This window comes from Macrotis lagotis, chromosome 1 (assembly GCF_037893015.1).
Source record: "Macrotis lagotis isolate mMagLag1 chromosome 1, bilby.v1.9.chrom.fasta, whole genome shotgun sequence".
Lineage (NCBI taxonomy): Eukaryota > Metazoa > Chordata > Mammalia > Peramelemorphia > Peramelidae > Macrotis > Macrotis lagotis.
The window spans coordinates 883,668,156-883,690,071 of record NC_133658.1 but is presented as its reverse complement, the minus strand read 5'-3'; the positions used below and the strand labels follow the sequence as shown (position 1 = coordinate 883,690,071).

General features: G+C 37.3%; 1 protein-coding gene and 1 pseudogene across 7 annotated transcripts in view; both read left to right on the top strand.

Annotated features, from left to right (window-relative positions):
- The window catches only part of LOC141509173 (retinoid-binding protein 7), an 81,142-nt gene that overhangs the window by 7,424 nt on the left and 51,802 nt on the right, over positions 1 to 21,916 (top strand). For 2 of the 7 annotated variants that reach the window (XM_074218498.1, XM_074218495.1), the window contains exon 1: positions 19,528 to 21,451. The exons of the other annotated variants lie outside the window; for them this stretch is intronic. The gene's annotated coding sequence lies outside the window, so the exon portion shown is untranslated. Of the gene's footprint in view, positions 1 to 19,527; positions 21,452 to 21,916 lie in introns of those variants that run through there. 7 annotated transcript variants of the gene reach the window in all.
- LOC141509172 (tRNA N(3)-cytidine methyltransferase METTL2B pseudogene) lies at positions 713 to 16,865 on the top strand (annotated as a pseudogene).

The following is a 21,916-nucleotide window of genomic DNA, read 5'->3' as shown; positions in this document are numbered from 1 at the left end:
ATTCTGAGTGTCTGTCCATTCTAATTCAGTATATTCTATCGAATAGAGTCAAAATTCCTGAGAGTTATTAGGATCTTTCTCCCAAGTGGGGGTTAAAGATAGCAGTCTTGTGCATAGGTCATGAATGTCCATCATTTCTGGCTAGGTATATTCTCTCTGTTAGAGTTACAATTCTCAAGATTTATGAGAATCATTGTTCCCCCCATGCTAGGATATAGCCACTTTGAATTTACTGGATTGCATTTTTTTTTCCTTTTACCACCACTATTTTTATTTTTACCTTTTCATGTGTCTCTTGAACCTCCTGTTTGATGTCCAAATTTTCTGTTTAGCTCTGGTCTTTTCATCAGAAATTTTTGGCATTCTTCCATTTTGTTAAATGTCCATCTTTTTCCCTGGAAGAGAAGGCTCAGCTTTGCAGGAAAGTAGATTCTTGGCTGCATTCCAAGCTCCCTTACTCTTCGAAATATCTCGTTCCAGGCCCTTCGATCCCTTAATGTTGATGCAGCCAGGTCCTGCGTGATCCTTACTGTGGCTCCTTGATATTTACATTGTTTCTTTCTGGCTGCTTGCAGGATTTTCTCTTTTATCTGATAGTTCTGGAGTTTGGCCACAACATTCCTTGGTGTTTTCTTTTTAGGATCTTTTTCTGGTGGGGATCGATGTACTCTTTCAATAACTACTTTGCCCTCCAATTCCATGATATCAGGGCAGTTTTCCATCACTAGATCCTGTAATATTAAGTCCAGGCTTTTTTTTCTCTTCAATGTTTTCAGAAAGTCCTATAATTTTCAGGTTGCCCCTCCTTGATCTATTCTTGAGGTCAGTGGTTTTGTTGATGAGGTATTTTACATTTGCTTCTATTTTTTCTATTTTTTGATTTTGTTTAACTGACTCTTGCTGTCTTATGGAGTCATTAGTTTCTGTAGACTCCATTCTTTTTTTGGGGGGAGGAGTTTTCTTCATTAACCTTTTGCAACTCCTTTTCTAATTGGTCAATTCTACTTTTGAAAGAGCTTTCCATTTGACCAATTGATGTTTTGAGAGAATTAATTTCTTTTTGCATTTGCCCATTTGAAGATCTGAGAGATTTATTCTCATTTTGTATTTGTCCAATTGTACTTTCTAAGGTTTTGTTTTCTTGTTGCAAGGTATTAATTGTCTCTCCCAAATTTTCCAGTTGATTTTTAAACTCCTTCCTTATTTCTTCAAGGAAGTCTTTCTGCGCTGGAGACCAGATTGTATTCTCCTCAGAGGTTCCAGGCCTCTCTGAGTTAGGGTCTTTCCCTTCCAAGAATTTTTCTATGGATCCACCTTTCCACTGACCCTTCTTCTTTTTGCTAAGACCTGAGTTGGGGGGAGGAGCTGGTTCCTGGGGCTTGGGATCGCTAAAGGCTTTACTCCCTGAGTGCAGTTCCTCTGGCTGGCCAGTAGGAGGTGTTGGTTGCTTTCTCTGGAGTGTCTGTGACCTTGGCTGAGGCCTTCTCCCTTTCCTTGAAGGGAGGAGTTGAAGCTATTGAATTCTTTTGCCTTCAATCAGTGGTGGGCTTTACCCTGGCCTGAGGTCATTCCTCAGCTGGGCTGGTTCTTCTGCTCACACACCTGGGCCTGAGGCAGAAGTAGTTTGCATTTGTTTGTAAGGGAAGAAGTCTGAGTTGTAATGGGACTCAGACCAGAGGGGCCCGGGGATGGTGTCAGAAGCCTTCCTGCTCCAGAACTCTCCCCCTAGCCCTCTCCAGGATCTCCTGGGGGACAGCTCCAACACCAGTGCCTCCGCTCTCCCGCCGACTAATGCTCCCGTGGTCCAGCCCCACCACTGATCCAGCAAGTCCGGCTCGCGGGCCCCCAGACTCCTGGTTCCAATCCAGCCGCTGATCTGGCTGATCCAGGGCTGATCCTCCCTCTGAGCCTAGACTCACCTGCCAGAATTCGGCCAAAGCTGCTTCCGGGGACAAATCCCGAGGTAGATGTTCTTTCTCCTGGCTTTTCTTTCTGGGTTTTGTGGGTCAGTTTTCTTTTAAGAGGTTTGTTTCATGTGATAGATGGGGAAGAGATCAGGAGACTTTAGAACTGTGCCTGTCTTCTCTCCGCCATCTTGGCCAGAAGTTGTCATTTGTTTTTCATTGTGTCACGAAGAAGCATTTGGGCTCCTGGGTGTTACAGTTTCCTTAAAATAATGTAAAGTATGTGTTATAAAAAATGAGTGAAATATTCCCAATAAAACCATTTCAGGGTTAATATTCCTAGTGAAATCCTTTCAGGGTTAAGAAATATTAAAGAGAGGAGGCGGCGGTGGAGAGGAAAGTCTGGGAGAACAGCACCCAGAGAGTGACGCCCGAAAAGCAAGTTGAATATGAGATCAATGCACATGAATACTGGAATGACTTCTACAAAATTCATGAAAATGGGTTTTTCAAAGATAGACACTGGCTTTTTACTGAATTTCCTGAACTGATTCCTTGCCAGAACCAAAGTAACGTAAAGGACTTACCATTAAAAGATATTGACCATGAAATAATGGAACACAGAGGCTCTAAAGATGGACTTGGATTGATAGTATCTAATACTCAAGAACAACATAAAACTTTTTCACACAACCTTGATCACAAAGAGCAGAAGAAATACCCCATAGATGAGGCAACTCAGCAATTCGAGCATCTGGATATAAACACTAATGACTTTCCTGGTTCCTCAGCCACCTACCACATACTAGAGGTTGGCTGTGGTGTGGGAAACACAGTCTTTCCAATTTTACATACTAACAATGATCCAGGACTCTTTGTTTATTGCTGTGACTTCTCTACCACAACTTTAGATCTTGTCCGGACAAATTCAGAATATGATTCTTCCTGATGTTTTGCCTTTGTTCATGATCTGTGTGATGAGGATAAGAATTACCCAGTGCCCAGGGCGACTCTTGATATCATTATGCTCATCTTTATCCTTTCATCAGTTGTCCCAGACAAGATGCAGAATGCCATCAGTCGGCTGAACTGTCTTCTGAAACCTGGAGGGATGATTCTTTTGCGAGATTATGGCCGTTATGATATGGCTCAACTCCGATTTAAAACAGGTCGATGTTTGTCTGAAAATTTTTATGTGAGAGGTGATGGTACCAGAGTTTACTTCTTCACACAAGGTGAACTAGATACTCTGTTCACTACTGCTGGATTGGAAAAAATTCAGAACATGGTGGATCATCGTCTCCAAGTAAACCGAGGGAAACAGCTGACAATGTATTGCAAATACCGCAAACCCTTTTCCCCAAACACAAGCTGAGAGGAAACAACTCTGTTATCTTCTTAGATATGGGAATGCCTGCTGCACTAACAAGTGTTTTGGTTTTTTGCCTTTTTTATAAGAATAGAGAATTTATATGATCGCAAAAAAAAGAAATATTAAAGAAAGAACAAACTATTATTTTTAAATTATTTCTAGAAGAAAGCTCCTTGTATTCCAAACAGGTGGCTCACTTTCCTAACTTTTGATAAGACTACTTTTACTGACTACTAGAAGGATAGTAGACTTTTTCCCATGAAAAAAACCTTGCATTCCAAAGAAGCTCATAAGCCTCCTCTTGTTTGATGATAAGTAGACTGTTCCTAGACCTTGCATTCCAAGACAAGTTACATTACTTCAAAAAGATAGTTATAATCCTGAAGGTTGGTGAAGTAATATTTTATGAAAACCTTTCATTCTTTTCTTTGTTGCTGGGGTGGCTTTTCACAAGTAGAATGTAACTGAAGACTAAACAATGAGTTAACAGAGTGGGATGATAGGAGGAGGAGGGGATCACATTAGGCCATATAAATCTTGCTTGACTGTCAATTTGGGGCAGCTCCTTGATCTCCACTACCTTTGTGAGACTTGGAGCGTGCCCTTTTCTCAAGAAAAGCCAAAATAAACTTTTTTTTCCTTGCTTAGAGGAGTTTCTATATTTTTTTTAAGTGGATTTTTATCACAGACACAAGCATGTGCTATGTTGGATATTATCAGCAGCTTGTGATTTAACACCCAGGAGATCCCTTAAGGAGCAAGGGAAAAATCCCAAAGAGAGACTTAGTTTGAGCAAAATTGAAAGATAGAGGACCTCAGGAGGCAGCACTATAAGGGAGACAACCCACCAGAGGAGAAGACCCAGAGATGGTACCACAGTCCATAAGTTTGTGTGAAAAAGCCTAGGTGTAGCCCTGGATGGATCCAACCCATGCTGCTCCCATGCAGATCAAATCTGCAGATTGAATCTGATGGGTACAGAAAAAAGGGCAAGGGTGGAAATACTCCCAAGCAATTAATACAGTTTGCAGAGAGAGATTCCAAAGAAGTCTGAGCGGTTAGGGGCCATAGGGACAAGACAGAAGGGTTGTGCCAGCTGAGAACTCTAGGGTCTGGACTTAATAATGGGGAAGAAATCCAAAGTAAAAAGGGAAAAGTGCAGAAAATGATAAAATGCTGTTGACTGTTTCTCGTCCCCATTTCTTTGCTGTGATTCTGTGTTTCCAGAATGCTTTCTCCTCCTCTCCCTCCTCCCCATCCCAGCTTCTTTTCTCTGGAGCACTGGCCTGGGTTGTTGTTGTTGTTGTTGTTGTTGTTATTTCTCAAACTTGGAGGGAAATGGGAGCAAAAAGGGAATTTATTAAGAAAAAGGACGAATTAATAATAGAGAGAATTGTTTCATGAAGACTTAGTAAAATAAGGGTTAAAAGGAACCTTATTTTGAAGTTAAAGAAACAGGAAAGAGACAGTGGATATTACTATATGTTAAATGAAGACATCATAGAAAGAAATGCAATTTTAATTTGAGAAAGTTTTTGAGAAATAAATTTCAGAAAGAGAAGAGAAGAGAGTCAGGTTAATTTTTTTTTTTTTTTTTTTTTTTAGGTTTTTGCAAGGCAATGAGGTTAAGTGTCTTGCCCAAGGCCACATGGCTAGGTAATTATTAAGTGTCTGAGGCCGGATTTGAACTCAGATACTCCTGACTTCAGGGCTGGTGCTCTATCCAGTGCTGTATCCAGTGCTCTATCTACTGTGCCACCTAGCCGCCCCTCTAATTCTAAAGTATATAATTTGATTACATAGAAATGCCAGGAAAGGGAAACTAAATAGTTAATCTTTTACCAGAATGATACGGTAACATAGTTTCAGGAATTTATCAGTATATATTCTTGTAATGTTAATTATTACAGAGAGTAATGGAACAAGTGGGGATCTGAGAACAGAAGAGCCCCCAGGAAAGATTTTGGACCTGCCTCCTTATAAGAGAAATTATATGGTTTATTCTATCTGAAGAGGGGAGCAGGGGATATTCCAATTAGGCTGTGAGATTTTTTTAAAATAGCTGTTTGTCTTCTCAGAAGTTTTACCAGGGGGCGGCTAGGTGGCGCAGTGGATAGAGCACTGGCCCTGGAGGCCTTGGGCAAGCCACTGAACCCCATTGCCTAGCAAATAAATAAATAAATAAATAAACAAATAAATAAATAGTTTTACCAGTTAAAATCAAGTGTTAAATATTAAAACCTTTGAATGGAAAAATGTAAAAAGTGGAATTATGTATGTGGGTTTTATAGTTGTAAAATAAAGTTTTAAATAAACTATGGGGATCTAACTCAGGACAATATTAATTGCAATCAAAAAGTTAATAAAAAAGAACAGTGGAACAGAATATTAAGGGAAAATGTAAGTTGTATAGTCTGAGTAAGAGGTTCTGAAAGAACTGGGAAGAGATTCAAGGCATAGAGACAATTGGGGTTTTTGAACCATTTGTTAAGTATGGAAATTGGTTAAAGCATGTAGACAGAAGGTTTGAGCAAGTTTGACGTTTTCTAAGTAAAAGGATTGATTTGGGAATTTTGGGAGCCTTGGGAGGTGGTTCATGTAAGAAAAAAAGATAGTATAGAAAGCTAAAAGTTCAAATGGAGATATATGTTTAAATGAGGTTGGAGTAATCTGAAAATTGCATTAAATTGCTACTTTTGCTTATCTGGCAGTGACTTGATTGGGAAGTATTAAAACCTATAATATGAAAAAGTTAAATATGAAAACAATTGCTCGGTAAATGTTTTTTTTTGGGGGGTGGTTTTTTGGCAAGGCAATGGGGTTAAGTGACCTGCCCAAGGTCACACAGCTAGGCAATCTAATTGTCTGAGAAGGGGTCTGAACTCAGGTACTTCTGACTTCCAGGGCTAGTGCTCTATCCACTGCGCCACCTAGCCGCCTGCTAGGTAAATGTTAATTGTTTCTTCAAATTGGGTAATTCTGTAATGTGCTAATCTTTTGTACAAAGTAATCTTAAAATACATGCAAACTGAATTAAGGAGTTTGTAAAGAGAAAAAAAGTTTATTTTTTTATTCTAATATTTTATGGCTCCTCTAGAATCATAGGAGGAAAAAGAATTAATGGAAATGCTATAATAGATAGGGACAGAATGACCTTGGTGGAGTCTGAGAGTCTGCCAGAAACTATTGTCAGGACAGACTTGTGAGTTATGTGCTCTTTTTTTTTAGGTTTTTGCAAGGCAATGAGGTTAAGTGGCTTGCCCAAGGCCACACGGCTAGGTAATTATTAAGTGTCTTAGTGTCTGAGACTGGATTTGAACCCAGGTACTCCTGACTCCAGGGCCAGTGCTTTATCCACTGCGCCACCTAGCCACCCCAAGTTATGTGCTCTTAATCAAGCTTTAGAATTATTAAACAAGGGGAAAGTAGTATTTTATACTGATTCAAAATATGCTTGGAGTATAGTTCATGTAACTGGAAAAAAATCTGGGATGAGTGAGTAATAATAAACAGAAAAGGTAAAGAATTAGTACATACTACCTTGATATCTCAAATGCTGGGGAATCTCTAATCCCCAGAATATCCAATATTAAGAAATGTTGGTCAGTGAGGATAGAAAGCTCTCATAAAGTTAGCTCATTGAGATGTTAGAATTGCACTGATAAAGATAAAAGGAATTGACAAACTTTTTAAAAAGGCTTTGAAAAGAAAATGATTTAAGGTTATTTTGAATATGACTTTTGGAATTTAAGAAAAGTATAAAGAAAATCTTGTAATTATAAAAAACTGGTCTTAAGAATTTTTCTGTGTTGCAAAATTCTAGGGAGTAAAGGGAATATACATGAAATTGGAATATGTAATGAATAATTAGTAAACTTTGTATAAAAACAGATTCAAACAACTTTTTTTGAGAATTTAAAATTGTTACAATAATAAACAATGAATGAATTGAGGTTTAACATTTGTAAAGAATTGTGAGAAAACTAGAGAATACCTTTCCAACAGGATATATATATATATATATATATATAATCTCAAGGTCTTTTTGACCCAGAGAATTTGTGAAAGGCTTTGTTTTTTCACCTCATGCTTATAAAAGGGAATATTTATATGTAACATCAGTGTAAGCTTATTTATTATCTATTATTTAAGAAAAAGAAATTATATAAGTAAATGTTAATTGTAAATGCCAATGTTAACTGGCATGGGTAAAAAGTACATTGGACTTTAAAATTATCATTTGTATAAAACTAAATTAATGGAGAATCTTATTTTCTTTGTTTTTGAAAATAGTATATTTGAAAGAAGAAATAAACTTATAAAGCTCAAATTTAGAAGAGGTTTATAAAAGATACCTAATTATAAGGTTAACTTTACTTAAAGATTTTATTTATTTTTGAGTTTTATAATTTCCCCCCAATTTAATGTCCCTCCCTCACCCCCGACAGAAGGCAATTTGCCAGTCTTTACATTGTTTCCATGGTATACATTGATCTAAATTGAATGTGGTGAGAGAGAAATCATATCCTTAAGGAAGAAACATAAAGTATAAGAGATAGCAAGAGATAGCAAGATCAGACAATAAGATATCAGTTTTTTTTCTAAATTAAAGTTAATTGTCCTTGGTCTTTGTTCAAACTCCACAGTTCTTTCTCTGTATACAGATAGTGTTCTCCATTGTAGACAGCCCCAAATTGTCCCTGATTGTTGCACTGATGGAATGAGCAAGTCCATCAAAGTTCATCATTACCCCCATGTTGCTGTTAGGGTGTACAGTGTTTTTCTGGTTCTGCACATCTTACTCAGCATATAAGTGAACCTGTTGTCTTGTTTTGCTTTAAGAGAATGAGAGGTCAGCATGAAAACCTTATGTTTCATGTAGGTTAAGAATTTAATGTTTAAATTTTAAAGAAGTAAAAATTGCAGATTTCTTCCCCCACATTAAATTCAGTGTATAAGAGATTGGGAGGGATATCTTAACTGCAAGATGCCCTTTCCAATAATGTTGAATAAATATGAGGGACTTTGGAAAATGATTAGGAAATTAAAAATTATGTAATCCTAATTAGATGACTTATCAGAGTAAGATGTTGAAGAGTGTTATCAAACATGTGATCTACTTTTGGAAATATAAACTATTTTACTGTAATGATATCAAACCTGGAATTAATGATTGATTGCTTTGTAGGAATAATGAGAGAAATTATCAAAGGTCATAACTCTCTGGGTTCCCTGAAATTTTTAAATGATGTGTTGCACCTTACTCTAGATCTATAGGTCCAGGTATAAATGTAATAATGGAAAGATTGCTTTTGTGAAATCTAGTTCTTAATGTGTTAACACTGATTACTGTTTTGTTAAATTTAGAGACCCTTAAGATATTCTAATGGATTGAATGAATTCTGAAAAGTAATAATTTGTATTTCAACCATGGTTAATAATTAATTAAACAGGTTTATTACAGAGAATTGTTTGTATAAGAACTTGTCAATGAGATATATATATGTGTGTGTGTGTGTGTGTGTGTGTGTATGTATGTATATATATGTAATTGGAATTTTTGTGGTTTTATATATATATGTATGTGTGTGTGTATACACACATAGACACACATATTTGATGTCTTGGATCTTTATAGTAAATTGCTAAAGGTCAATCTGCTGTAGAAGTTTTAGGTCAATTGGAGTTTAATAGCTAGATAGGCCAGCATGTGGTTTTAACCTCTTCTGTTAGCTATATGTTTTGAGAGGAATTAAGATCCCTCGATTTTATTCTTATTTCATGCTAGGAAAAAGGATATTTAGGTAAGAAGAATTAAAAAAAGGTTTATATAATCTCAAAATACACTTCTAGGCAGTAGCAGTATCACGTTCTACTTTAGGAAGGGAATGTAAGTCAGTTGAGTCTGTCAGGAAAAGAATCACCTTAGAAAATATTTTGGTAAGAAAGAAGAATTTATTTTAGTTAAGGATGTTTGAGTTATTATCTTAATGAAGAACAAGAGGTTAATACTGTATGTCACTTGATGAACAGTCTTTGTACTAAGATGATCATTTAATGTAAATGTTGTAAGCTCAAGTTAACTTGATAATTTTCAACACATTCACTTATAAACAATTATAGAAGTTTTATTTTTATTAAAGCAAAGTATATATATCAATGTGACAGTAAGTCAAAATGTGAATTGTAACAGCACTAGAATTTCATGGTCTAATGATAAAAATATGAGTCTGTCTGATAAGATGTTATGTTAAGAAGTTCTTTTACCAGAAGAGGAGATCTCAACAAGTCATCCAAATTGGGGGTTGGAATGGACTCTGCAGATACAGAAAGATATTGAATGTCTCAGGGGAAAAAAGAGTAACCGGCTGAGTTCATCTTCCTCCATTGCGTCTATGTGTGTGTATGGGTTATTTGGGGTTCCAAGAAGAAGATGGGTCCCAAATGGATAGGAAGAGAGAATAGTATCAAGGGCTATCAAGGTATCAAAGTGTGAGAGGACTTTGGATGCAAAATATATATTATATAAAGAAAAAAGAGGATGGATTGAGTGGAATATTCCCAATAAAACCATTTCAGGGTTAAAATTCCTAGTGAAATCCTCTCAGGGTTAAGAAATATTAAAGAAAGAACAAACTATAATTCTTAAACTATTTCTAGAAAAAAGCCCCTTGTATTCCAGACAGGTGGCTCACTCCTAACTTTTGATAAGACTACTTTTACTGACTTCTAGAAGGGTAAGTAGACTTTTTTCCCCCATGAGAAAGACCTTGTATTCCAAAGAAGCTCATAAGCCTCCTCTTGTTTGATGATAAGTACTGAAAAGGAAGATGATAGACTGTTCCTAGACCTTCCATTACAAGCCAAGTTACATTACTTCAGTAAGGTAGTTATAATCCTGAAGGTTATTCTCACCTTCTTGTTGGTGAGATAATATTTTATGAAAACCTTTCATTCTTTTCTTTGTTGCTGGGGTAGATTTTCACAAGTAGAAGGTAATTCTGAAGACTAAACAATGAGTCGATAGGTATGATAGGAAGGAGGAGGGGCTCACATTAGGCCATATACTCTTGCTTGACTGTCAATTTGGGGCAACTCCTTGATCTTCACTACCTTTGTGAGACTTGGAGTGTGTCCTTTTCTTGAGAAAAGCCAAAATAAACTTTTTTTTTTGCTCAGAGGAGTCTATATTTGTTTAAAGTGGATTTTTATCCCACACAAAAATATTTGTAGACCTTTTCTAGTTTTTTCTATTATCTTTCAGTTTCAACCTTAAATGCCTTCAAGATAACTTTGCTTAGTTTCTATAGTTTCTTTAAAGTGATTTTTCCCTTCCACTGCTTTTTTTTTAAATTAGGCAATTATTGTATATTATCTACTATCCTTCACAGTAATATTTTATGAATGAGTTCATAATTTAAACCAGTTTTGACCTTGACTGCATATCTGTCTACTTGACAAGAAACTATATTATTTGCTACAATAGTTTTTAAACTTTTAGTCTCATGAATAGCAATTGATTTACATTGGTTAAATTTCTGTTTGAAATGATTATAATTGGTTTTAACATCCTTTTTTTATATATGTTTCCTTTTTAAAAATTACAACTGACTCCAGGACCAGTGCACTACCCGCTGCCCCCCCACCTAGTTGTCCTGATTCCAAAGTTCTTCAGAGAGACTTGAGAGTCCTTGTATTGCTTCTCCTGACCTCCGTGTGAGCACTTGCCTTGCCTGACAAACATGTTTGATATTCAAACAACGCCCAGGCCTTTAGAATTATGTTTCAGTGGCAGAGTTTGAATGCTTTGGCCGTTTAGCTTGAGAAGGGACTTCAGTGTCTAGTACCTTATTTTGTCAGGTGGTCTTCAGAATCTTCCTAAAACAATTCAAATGGAATCAATTCAGTTTCCTGATACTACACTGGTAGAATGTCCAGGTTTCAAAGACATATAACAATGAGGTCAATACAAGGTCTTTATAGACCTTCAGTTTGGTAGCCAGTCTAATATCTCTTCTTCCCCATACTTTCCTTTAGGGCCTCCCAGACACTGAGCTAGGTCTGGCAATGTGTGCGTCAACCTCATTAACAGTGTATGCATCAGGGCAGCTAGGTTGTGCAGTGGATAGAGCACCAACCCTGGGGTCAGAAGTACCTTAGTTCAAATCCGACCTCAGATATTTAATAATTGCCTAGCTGTGTGACCTTGAGCAAGTCACTTAATCGCATTGCCTTAAATAAGCAAAAAAATTAAGAAAAAAAAACAGTGTATGCATCCCCAGAAAATATACTGCCAAGTTAAATGAATTCATCAACAGTAATCAAAATTTGCTGTGACCAATGATCCATGTTTGGATGTTGTAATTCTGGCTGGTAGAGAACCTGTGTTTTCTTGGTGAGCACAAGCAGCAGAGAATCAATCCATACTTTGTTGCATCTCAGCCTCAGAGTCTGCATTGGGGGCACAGTTTTCTGCAAACAGAAGATCCTGTACCAACACTCCCTCCCCTTCAGCTTGGCTTGTAACAATTTACCATCAGCGCAGTAACTGGTCTTGATGCTGTGTTCATCCTTATTGAAGGCATCTGACAACACTGCTGAAAACCTCATACTAAGAGGTATGGGAACAAGCACAAAGCCTTGATCCATTCCCTTGGTGACTGGGAAAGTGCAATAGCAAAATCCAGTATCCAGAACCCAGGCAAACATGTTGTGGAATTGATGTTTGATACTGATGAACTTCTCCGAGCAGACAAATGTTGGCATAATTTTTCACAAACCCTAATGACTGGCATTATCTAAGGCCTTGGTCAACTCTGTTCTTCTGCTCCTGGCATTTCTCCCAAAATTGTGGGCATTCTACATGTATCAGCTGTTCCTTGACACTTTCTGAAGGCATATAGGCTCTCAAGAAGATGACTGTCTTCCATGTGAAGGATCCGGCTATTAAAAGACTCTTGTCAAGAATTGTCAGTAATGACTAAGTCGAGGACACCCTTTCCCACCTGCCCAGTGATTGTCACAGAACAATCTATTTCCTTTTACTTATAGAGATGGACAAAGAAAGCATCTTTGAACTACTGGGGAATAACCTCTCCATACCTTCTAATTTTCAGCTGGAATAGTACCAGGTGCTTTTGCCACTTGAGAAGAACCTAATGGCATTCAAAAACTTTTTCAGTTGCAAATTTAACTAGAGAGGGATTGACTTCAATCTGAAATATAGGGTCAGTGGCTTCAGTATTGATTGGTGATGGACTATTGAGAACACTTTGAAAATATTGAGCCCATCTCTCCTTATCATGTCCTTATTACTAATCAGCATAGCTCTAATTAGCATCACTGCTTTCCTATAAGTAGCAGTTTCACTGTCATGAGCCTGTCATTCACTCCTTTTGGGAGGAATGCTAGTTGGTTGACTAGATTAGTTTTGAGGGTAAAACCTATGCCAGCTTCCTATGTCTAATTGTGCATTTTAAGTCCATCACCTCTCTGACTTTTGTCTTTACAATGTTGTTGTTAGCATATATATTATTCTTAGTATATGCATATATACATATATAATCTCTCTATATATATATATATCATCATTTATATGTCTTCCCAGGTTTCACTGAAATAGTCCCTTTTCTCATTTTTCATGACCCAGTAGTTTTCCATTACCTTCATATACTGCTTTGCTTGACCAATAAGTGAGAAGCACTCTTAATTTCCAGTTCTTTGCACCTACAAAAAAAAGCTACTATAAATATTTTATACATATGGGTCATTTCTTTCTTGGACTTCTTTGAGGTATGGGTAAGGTGATTTTGTTGGGTCAGAGAATATTCAGAGTTCAATAACTTTTTGAGCATAAGTGTAAATTGTTTTCCAGAACATGTAAACCAATTCTCACTTCTATCAAAACTCCATGTTTTCTTGCATTCCCTCCAACATTTGTCATTTCCTTATCACCTTTTCTATTCTGTTTTTTATTTTTAATGATATGGAGTATTTTTCATATGGATGCAGATAGATTGCAATTCTTTGAAAACTTTCTATTCATATCTATTGATCTTTTATCAATTGGGAAATGGATTATAAATTTAAATCAATTTTTATAATACTTGGAAATGAGAACTTTATTCAAGAAACTTGCTACAAAGATTTTTTCCCCCTACTTATCACCTTCCCTTCTAATTGAGGCTTCATTGGTTTTGTATTTGCAAAAACTCTAAAATGTTATTACCCATTTTATTGTCTTGTTTTCCTTGCAAAAACTAAAAAAAAAAAGTATAAGGATTTTTTCCTTGCAAAAACTAAAAAAAAGTATTGTCTTGTTTTGTCATTAACTATGCCCAGTTTATAGATCTGAAAGGTAATTTCTTTGCTCTTTTTATTAGCTTATCATGTTGCCTTTTATGTCTAGGTTATGTATCCATTTGGATTTTATTTTGGTATGTCATATGAAATATATACATATATGTGTGTGTATGTGTATATATATATACATATATATGTAACATGTGTCACATTTCTATTAACAGGAAAACATAGGTGCTCCATCAGCTACTACCACACTATCCACAGGTGGAACCATTGGTTACAGCATATGGAGAAATTTTGAATAATGTAGTTCACTTATCTTAGTAGTGTACTTTTCAGAGAAGTACACATTGATAATAAGGTTGACACGCATTGTCAGAGCTAGCTTAGTATTTGGGAGGCTGCTAAAGAAAGTTGGGAGAAAAGAGGTATTAGACTAACTACCAAACTGAAGGTCTACAGAACTGTTGTTCTGACCTCATTGTTGTATGCCTGTGAAACCTGGATGTCTATCAGCTCCATGTCAGGAAACTGAATCGCTTCCATTTAAATTGTCTTAGGAAGATTCTGAAGATCCCTTGGCAGGAGAAGATACCAGACCACCAGTCCTTTCTCCAGATAAATTGACAGATTTTCAAACTTTACTACAGAGAGCACAACTACAAAGGGTTGGCCATATTTTGAGAATGCCAGATGTACACTTGCCAAAAAGACTATTCTATGGAGAACTCACACAGGGCAAGGACTCACAGGAGGATCAGAAGAAACAATACCAAGACACCTGAAGGTCTCTCTTAAGAACTTTAGAATTGATTGTACAGCAAGGGAGATACTGGCAAAGGTCTGCCCAGCCTAGTGTGCCCTCATTAATGAGGGGACTGGGCTCTGTGGGGAAGGAAAAATTGAAACAACTCAAAAGAAATGTGACACAAATAAGTTTAGAATACTCACCCCAGTGGTTCACAAGGACTATTTTTGCCCAATCTGTGCATTCCAAGCTCATATTGGTCTAATCAGCCACAGTCAAACACATGTAATTTGTCTCAATCATAGTGATATATTATCTATATATTACAGATTTATAATTGTATTTGTAATTGTATTCCCTATTATAATTTTTGCAGTGTTATTAAAGCAGGACAAGATGTCACTGTAAAAAGTCATTCATGAGGGGGCTGCTAGGTGGTGCAGTGGTTAGAGCACCAGCCCTGGAGTCAGGATGATCACAGTTTAAATCCAGCCTCAGACACTTAATCATTACCTAGCTGTGTGACCTTGGGCAAGTCGCTTACCTTTATTGCCTTGCAAAAAAGCCAAAATAAATCATTCATGAGTCAGGATAATGTTTTCTTTTGCCTTTCTGTTTCTCTTTTGCCTGTATTTTAATTCCTTAAGTTTCCTTGGGAGATACCTAGAATGATAGATGCTATTTTTTTTCTTCACCCCCTACCCTAGGGATAGCTACCATTAAGACACAAATATGTATGTATTTATAATCTACATATATATTTGTGTGTGTGTGTGTGTGTGTGTGTGTGTGTGTGTGTATCATTCTATACATCAGTTCTTTCTCTGGATACAGATAACATCTTCATAAAGTCCTTCGTGATTAACTTGGGTTCAAATAACTTATTCACCCAGAGTTGTTCTTAATATAATATTGCTGTTCCTGTAGAAATTTTCTTAGTTCTTCTCATTTCTTTCTTCAATATTTTCTGCAAATCTAGCCATGTTTTTTAAAGATCATTGACCTCATCATTTCTTATAGCATAGTCACAATCATATGAACATATTAACTTATCAACTTGTTTAGTCTTTCTCCAAATGACAGGCATCCCTGCAATTTCTAATTCTTTGCCTCCACAGCAAGAGCTGCTAAAAACATTTTAGAACATTTAAATTCTTTTCCTTTTTCCCTGATCATCTTTGGAAACAAATGTATTATTGGTGTTGCTGGGTCAAAGTAGATAGGCAATAATAATAATTCTTTGGGCATAATTCCAGATTGCTCTCCAAAATTAGTATCCCAATATATCTATCTATACATCCACACGTGCACATACAAATACATATAATATATATCTATATGTCTATATCTATATATATATACAATATTCTTTCAAAGTTGTTTGCTTTTACCATATTATTAACACTGTATAAATTGTTCTCCTGCTTCTACTTCCTTCACTCTGTATCAGTTCATACAAGTCTTTTTAGGTTTCATTAAAACCATGGCCTTCGTTCCATAACTTATTCATCCATGCCTCAGTTTTTGGACACCCCCTCAGATTCCCATTCTTTGCCATCTCAAAAAGAACTAGACATACATTTATACATCTTTAGTTTGCTTTGCTGAGGATTAAACCTTCCTTTAATCTATCCTCCCTCTATTTCTACCTTCTCCCATTTCCTTCCTTTTCTCCTGTTAAGAGAAATGTGTTTTTGTATCCATCTGTGTTTGTGTTTGTGTGTGTGTGTGTGTTCTTCCCTCCTTTGACCAGTTTAGAGAATAGTGAGAAGTTTCTCCCCTCTTCCCCTCCTCCTTGTTTGAATGGATTTCTTACTCATTTTGATCAAATGAGATTATTTTCTCTAATCTTCCTTTCCTTTCCCACTCAACCTCCCTTCCCCATTCTGCCAATATATTCCTTCTCCTGATTTTTTCATTCTTTTAAGATCAAGACCAACAGGAACACATCTGATGTTGATAGGGTTCAGAGGGGACACATGAATCATTTCAAATTTCAATGTAAGTAGTTTATCCTTGTTTATGGGTGCATTTGAATGTTTTACCTAATTCCTTGAACTTCAGTTTTCTCCAAAGTTCATCTCCCCTCCTATACTCCTGTACTCCACACCTCCACTCCCACCCCCAAAGTTCTCAGTTTTGCTGGACCTTTCGTAATATTATTCCATGCCCTCTGCTCCTTTGTGGTAGTGGTTGCTAAATTGTATGTAATCCTGTCTGTAAATCTTTGGTACTTGAATTCTTTCTTTCTGTCTGCATGCAGTATGTTTTCACTGGTCTGGAAGTTCTAGATTATGCCTCTAAAGTACTTGAGATTATTCATTTTGACTTTCATATTTTCAGGAGGTTAACTGGGTAATTTTTTTCTATTTTCATTTTGCCGTCTGGTCCTAGGAGATCTGAACAGTTTTTTCTTTAAAATGTCTTCATATGTGATGTCTTATTCTTTTATTTTGGTCATGGAATTCAGACAGTCCAGTGTCTTTAAAATTTTTCTCTATCTGTTTTCAAAATCAGTTGTTTGTTTTTGCATTGAGATACCATACATTTTCTTCTTTTCTTTTGTTCAGTCTTTTGATTTTGTTTTAATACTTCTTGTTTTGTGGCATTATTGGCTTTTCTATGATCCATTCATATTTTTTAAAAGATTGATGTTTAGACAAGGTTTTGTAATGCTTGTGTCAAACCACTAATTCCATTTTTTATTCTTTCATTTATAACCCTTGTTTCACTTCCAATTTTTCCCCAAGTATTCTTATAGATAATGTTCTTAAACTCCTTTAAAAAATTCCTTGCTTTAGATTTTCTAGGAATTCTAGTTGCTTTTGTACCCAAACTGTGTTTTTTGTTTTTTGCTACTCTTTTGGTAGTTATTTTGAAGTTATTCTCTTTAACTTGGTTTGTATCTTAGGGATCCCTATCATCATAACTCTCTTTCTCTCTCTCTCTCTTTTTTAATGTTGGGATTCTTTTTTCATTTGCTTGTTCTTCTAGCCTGCTTCCTCACTTAGGACCTGTTATTGGGCTTTGTATACTTCTGGGAGGGAAGGTCTGACCAGTCCTATTGTGACTTTCTTGGGGAATTGTGGGCTACATTGTTCCACAATTAAGAGACAGCTCTAACTAGGGACCTACAAAGTCAGTGCTCCCAAAGTCAACTGATCTAGGGCAAAATCTGATTGATGTTCCCCTGGCATGAACTTTGCAAGTTCTTGATCTGAGTTTAAGTCTGAACTACAGTAAACCGCAGCTCTGTCTCAGCCAGTTAGGAAGCTCTGCTGAATCAGAATGACAAGATTGCATACTTCCCTTTGGTCTGGCTTTCCTCTCCTGGTTATTCCTCTGCAGACTTTGGACTCTGCTCCTGCCATCTGAGTCACACCTCTGTTACTTTTTAACTTAATCCTCTCTCACTCTACTACCTAAGCCTGCAACTCCTCCTTTCCCTGGAATGCTATCCCTGGGCACTGGTCTATTTTGTATCTGTGACTTGAAAATGGGTAGTGAGGGGGCAGTTAGGTGGCAGAGTAGATAGATACCAGCCCTGGAGTCAGCAAGGACCTGAGGTTAAATTTGGCCTCAGACACTTGATAATTTTTTTAAAAATTTTATTTATTTAAGGCAATGGGGTTAAGTGGCTTGCCCAAGGTCACACAGCTAGGCAGTTGTTAAGTGTCTGAGGCCGGATTTGAACTCAGGTCCTCCTGACTCCAGGGCCAGTGCTCTATTCACTGCCACCTAGTTACCCCCAGGCACTTAATAATTGCCTAGCTGTGTGACCTTGGGCAAGTCATTCTTAACCCCATTGCCTTAAATAAATAAAAAAAAAAAAAAGAAAATGAGTAGTGAGTGAAAATCTGCAGATGGCCCCTGAAATGTGACTGTGGTTGCCCCTGTATGAATCTAGGACCTCCTGGTTCTATCATCCTGTGCTGGAGTCTTTTACAGGGGTATGCCTGGTCAAGCCTTGTATCTAGTTTCTGCAGATCTGTCTCTCCATTCTAATCTGGCCTGGAAAAATAACTGAGTTTTTCTTGGACTTCCCCATCAGGATTCAGTCTGATGTATTTTCTGGTTCTGTTTGGAAGAGTTTTGTAGCATCCTGCTACACTTCCATTTTGGCTCTGTCTCTTCTTGGTCTGTGTCCTTCTATCTTCTGCTTCCATTTAGAGTAGAATATCTAGATGAGAAAAGTTCATTATGTCCAGTGGTTATTGCATCCTTGAATATTTAGACCAGCAACAGTATTTTTTTTTATTTTTAAGGTGTTTTTTTGGCAAAGCAGTGGGGTTAAGTGACTTGCCCAAGGTCACACAGCTAGATAATTAGTAAGTGTCTGAGGTCAGATTTGAACTCAGGTCCTCCTGACCCCAGGGCCAGTACTGTATTCACTGTGCCACCTAGTTGCCCCCAGCAATAGTATTTCTATGGTACCCGCTGTGTATCAGCTAAGCACTTTACAAATATGAGGTCATTTAATATTCAGTTGAGGAAACTGAGGAAAACACACAACTAGTAAGTGTCAGAGGCTAGAGATTTGAACTCAAGTTCCTGACTCTAGGACCAATGCTCTACCCACTCTGCTACCCAAGCAGTTGTAAAAATGAAAGATATCCTTAAAAGTAAGATTTATTAAAAAGTATTTAAAGATTCAGTACAGAAACTCATTATGCATTTTGTGTTAGAAAAAGTTTATCTTTATTTGCTTTAACATTCTCTCCATTGTCAGGAAACAGCAGTTTATAAGTTAGCAGTAGAATAACATGAAAACAGTTCTCAATGAATCTGACCTCAGCTAAAATAGATTTTTGATTTTGATGCAGACACGGTGAAACTGTATAAGATACCACAGGATCTTTCCAAAGAGCAAAGCATCTGATTAAAAACAGCTCTCCCACTATCACTGATTATCAAGCAGCAGATCTTTTCAGTGAGTCTGGGATGCCTTAGTTTTGCTGTTAACCTCTGAAATTTGTAGTTTAACATGAAATCTTGAGTTGAATTTGTTAGACTCATAAAATTTAATTTTAAGAAGTAGATTTTCAATTTTTTTCTGAAGCTAGGATAAATTTAAGATTAGAACTATTGGGCAGCATCACATTCAATTTGGACCAACGTATACCATGGAAATAGTAAAGACTGGCAAATTGCCTTTTGTGGGAGGTGGGGGGAAGGAAGCAATATTAGGGGGAAAATTCTAAAAGTCAAAATAAATAAAATCTTTATAATTCAAAAAAAAACTATTGAGCAGACCTTTCTACTATGTGGAATGAATCCATTTTGTGACTTAAGTTGTTGGAACTTTCAAAGTGACCTGTAGGGATTGTCTATTAGCTTTCCCTTTCCCCCCACATTTCTGGCAGTTATTTTAAAATAGAATTTATAGCAGGTTTATTATTTTCAAATAGGTTCTGCTAAAAGTGGCTAATATAACCTGAGTTCAAATTTGGCCTCAGATACTTAATAATTACCTAGCTGTGTGGCCTTGGGCAAGCCACTTAACCCCCATTACCTTGCAAAAACTTTAAAAAAAAATAAAAGTGGCTAATATAGCTGATGGGTATTTCAGATAGGGCAGAGAGCCTGGCTAGCATGAGCAGCAGAGTTAGGACTCTCAAGACCTCCTTACTCCCTCCTTGACCTTGGGCATGTCACTCACCTTTCAGGCTCTTGGTTTCTCATTTGTCAAGTAAAGGAAGGGCTAGAATCAATGACACATAAGGTCTTTCTGGGTCTAATTTTAATTTTTTTTTCCTAATTTTTTTTTTATTTAAGGCCATCGGTTAAGTGACTTGCCCAAGGTCGCACAACTAGGTAATTATTAAGTGTCTTGAATTCTGATTTGAACTCAGATCCTCCTGACTCCAGGGCCAGTGCTCTATCCACTGTATCACCTAGCTGCCCGCTCTGGGGCTAATTTTAGCATCCTGTACACTCTAGTTATTCCTTTGTGAATTGGTCAAGGCCTTATGATTTCATCTGTCTGGAAGGCCTGACTATGACTGTAACCCATCAATAATGAGTAACTTGGAGAGATGCTTTTGTGGCAGTAGCTGCTGCCTGAAAGCCAGCTGTGTTATATTTCTGTCCTTCCCCACATAGTCCTCTAGCACTATTAAGAGAGGTTGGGGTGTCTAGATACTTTGCCATTGAAAATGAGTCTAGCCCCATTAATGGTGTTCCCTCAGTTGTAGGAGGATCCCTACTGTCCAATTCTTCAGATTAGCTTTTTTTTTAAATTAAAGATTTTATTTATTTTGAGTTTTACAGTTTTTCCCCTAATCTTACTTCCCACCCCCCACAGAAGGCAATTTGTCAGTCTTCACATTGCTTCCATGGTATACATGGATCCATTGAATCCATGGATACATTGATCCAAAATGAGTATGATGAGAGAGAAATCATATCCTTAAGGAAGAAACAAAGTATAAGAGATAGCAAAATCAGACAATAAGATATCAATTTTTTTTTCTAAATTTAAGGTAATAGTCCTTGGTCTTTGTTCAAATTCCACAGTTGTTTCTCTGGATACAGATGGTATTCTCCATCGCAGACAGCCCCAAATTGTCCCTGATTGTTGCACTGATGGAATGAGGGAGTCCATCAAGGTTGATCATCACCCCCATGTTGCTGTTAGGGTGTACAGTATTTTTCTGGTTCTGCTCATCCAGATTAGCTTTTACGAAGCAATATTTACTTTCTAGTTATGTGGGACTTAATCCTGCCTTTCACCACCTCATACTCTAGTGAGGGAGAGTGGATTAGGTTCACAGCTCAGTTCCTATATAGCACAACCACAAGTTCCAAATCCAGAATTCCCCTTGGACTTGAGTGCCAGGTAGCCTGACCTCTCAGGGCTTCCCCGCCAGGCTGGATGGCTGAATAGCTGGCCTGGAATCCTGGCTCCAAGGTCTCCATGGGAATGCTAGGATTCCATTGCCTTTGCCTAGAACTGAAAAGACAAATAGAACAGACCAAAACACCAGACAGATTTCTTGGGGAACTACAGAGTCTAAAAGGGGAGAGCAGGAGAAAGTAATAATCCTTCCCCACCCCACCATAAGCTTCATGGCTTCCATGTTGTGGGTAAACTTGGATCTTCACCCTCTGTGGAGAATGCAGGTAAGAAAACAAGATTGTTCCAGGTCAGTAGTTTTAAAGACACAGCCTATTCTGGCTATTCTGTCTATTGTGAGAAGCTACTTCCACCCATATTGGGGAATGGGGGCTAACTATCTTTTCCTAGAAACAGGGTGCCTCCATTTTAGGTGGTCTGGGAATGCCAAAAGCCTCTCACTGAGTTCAACACTCCCATAACTATTTCAGACTGGAATCTGAACTTCTGTGGGGCTGCCTCTTTTGGGTGAACTGGTAGGGTTTTTGCTGTATTTTTGTTCTCTTTGGGGAAATAAATATTACAGCTGACTCCCCACGGTATGACATAAGTATGAAAGAAAATTAATTGAATAGTCTGTGTTCCCTTATCACTGAGGCGCTGTTAAAGTCTCAAATGTGACCAGGTTAGATGGTGTTTATTACATTGTAGTTTTGGACTTCATCTACCTCCTGGCAAATGTATCCTGCTGC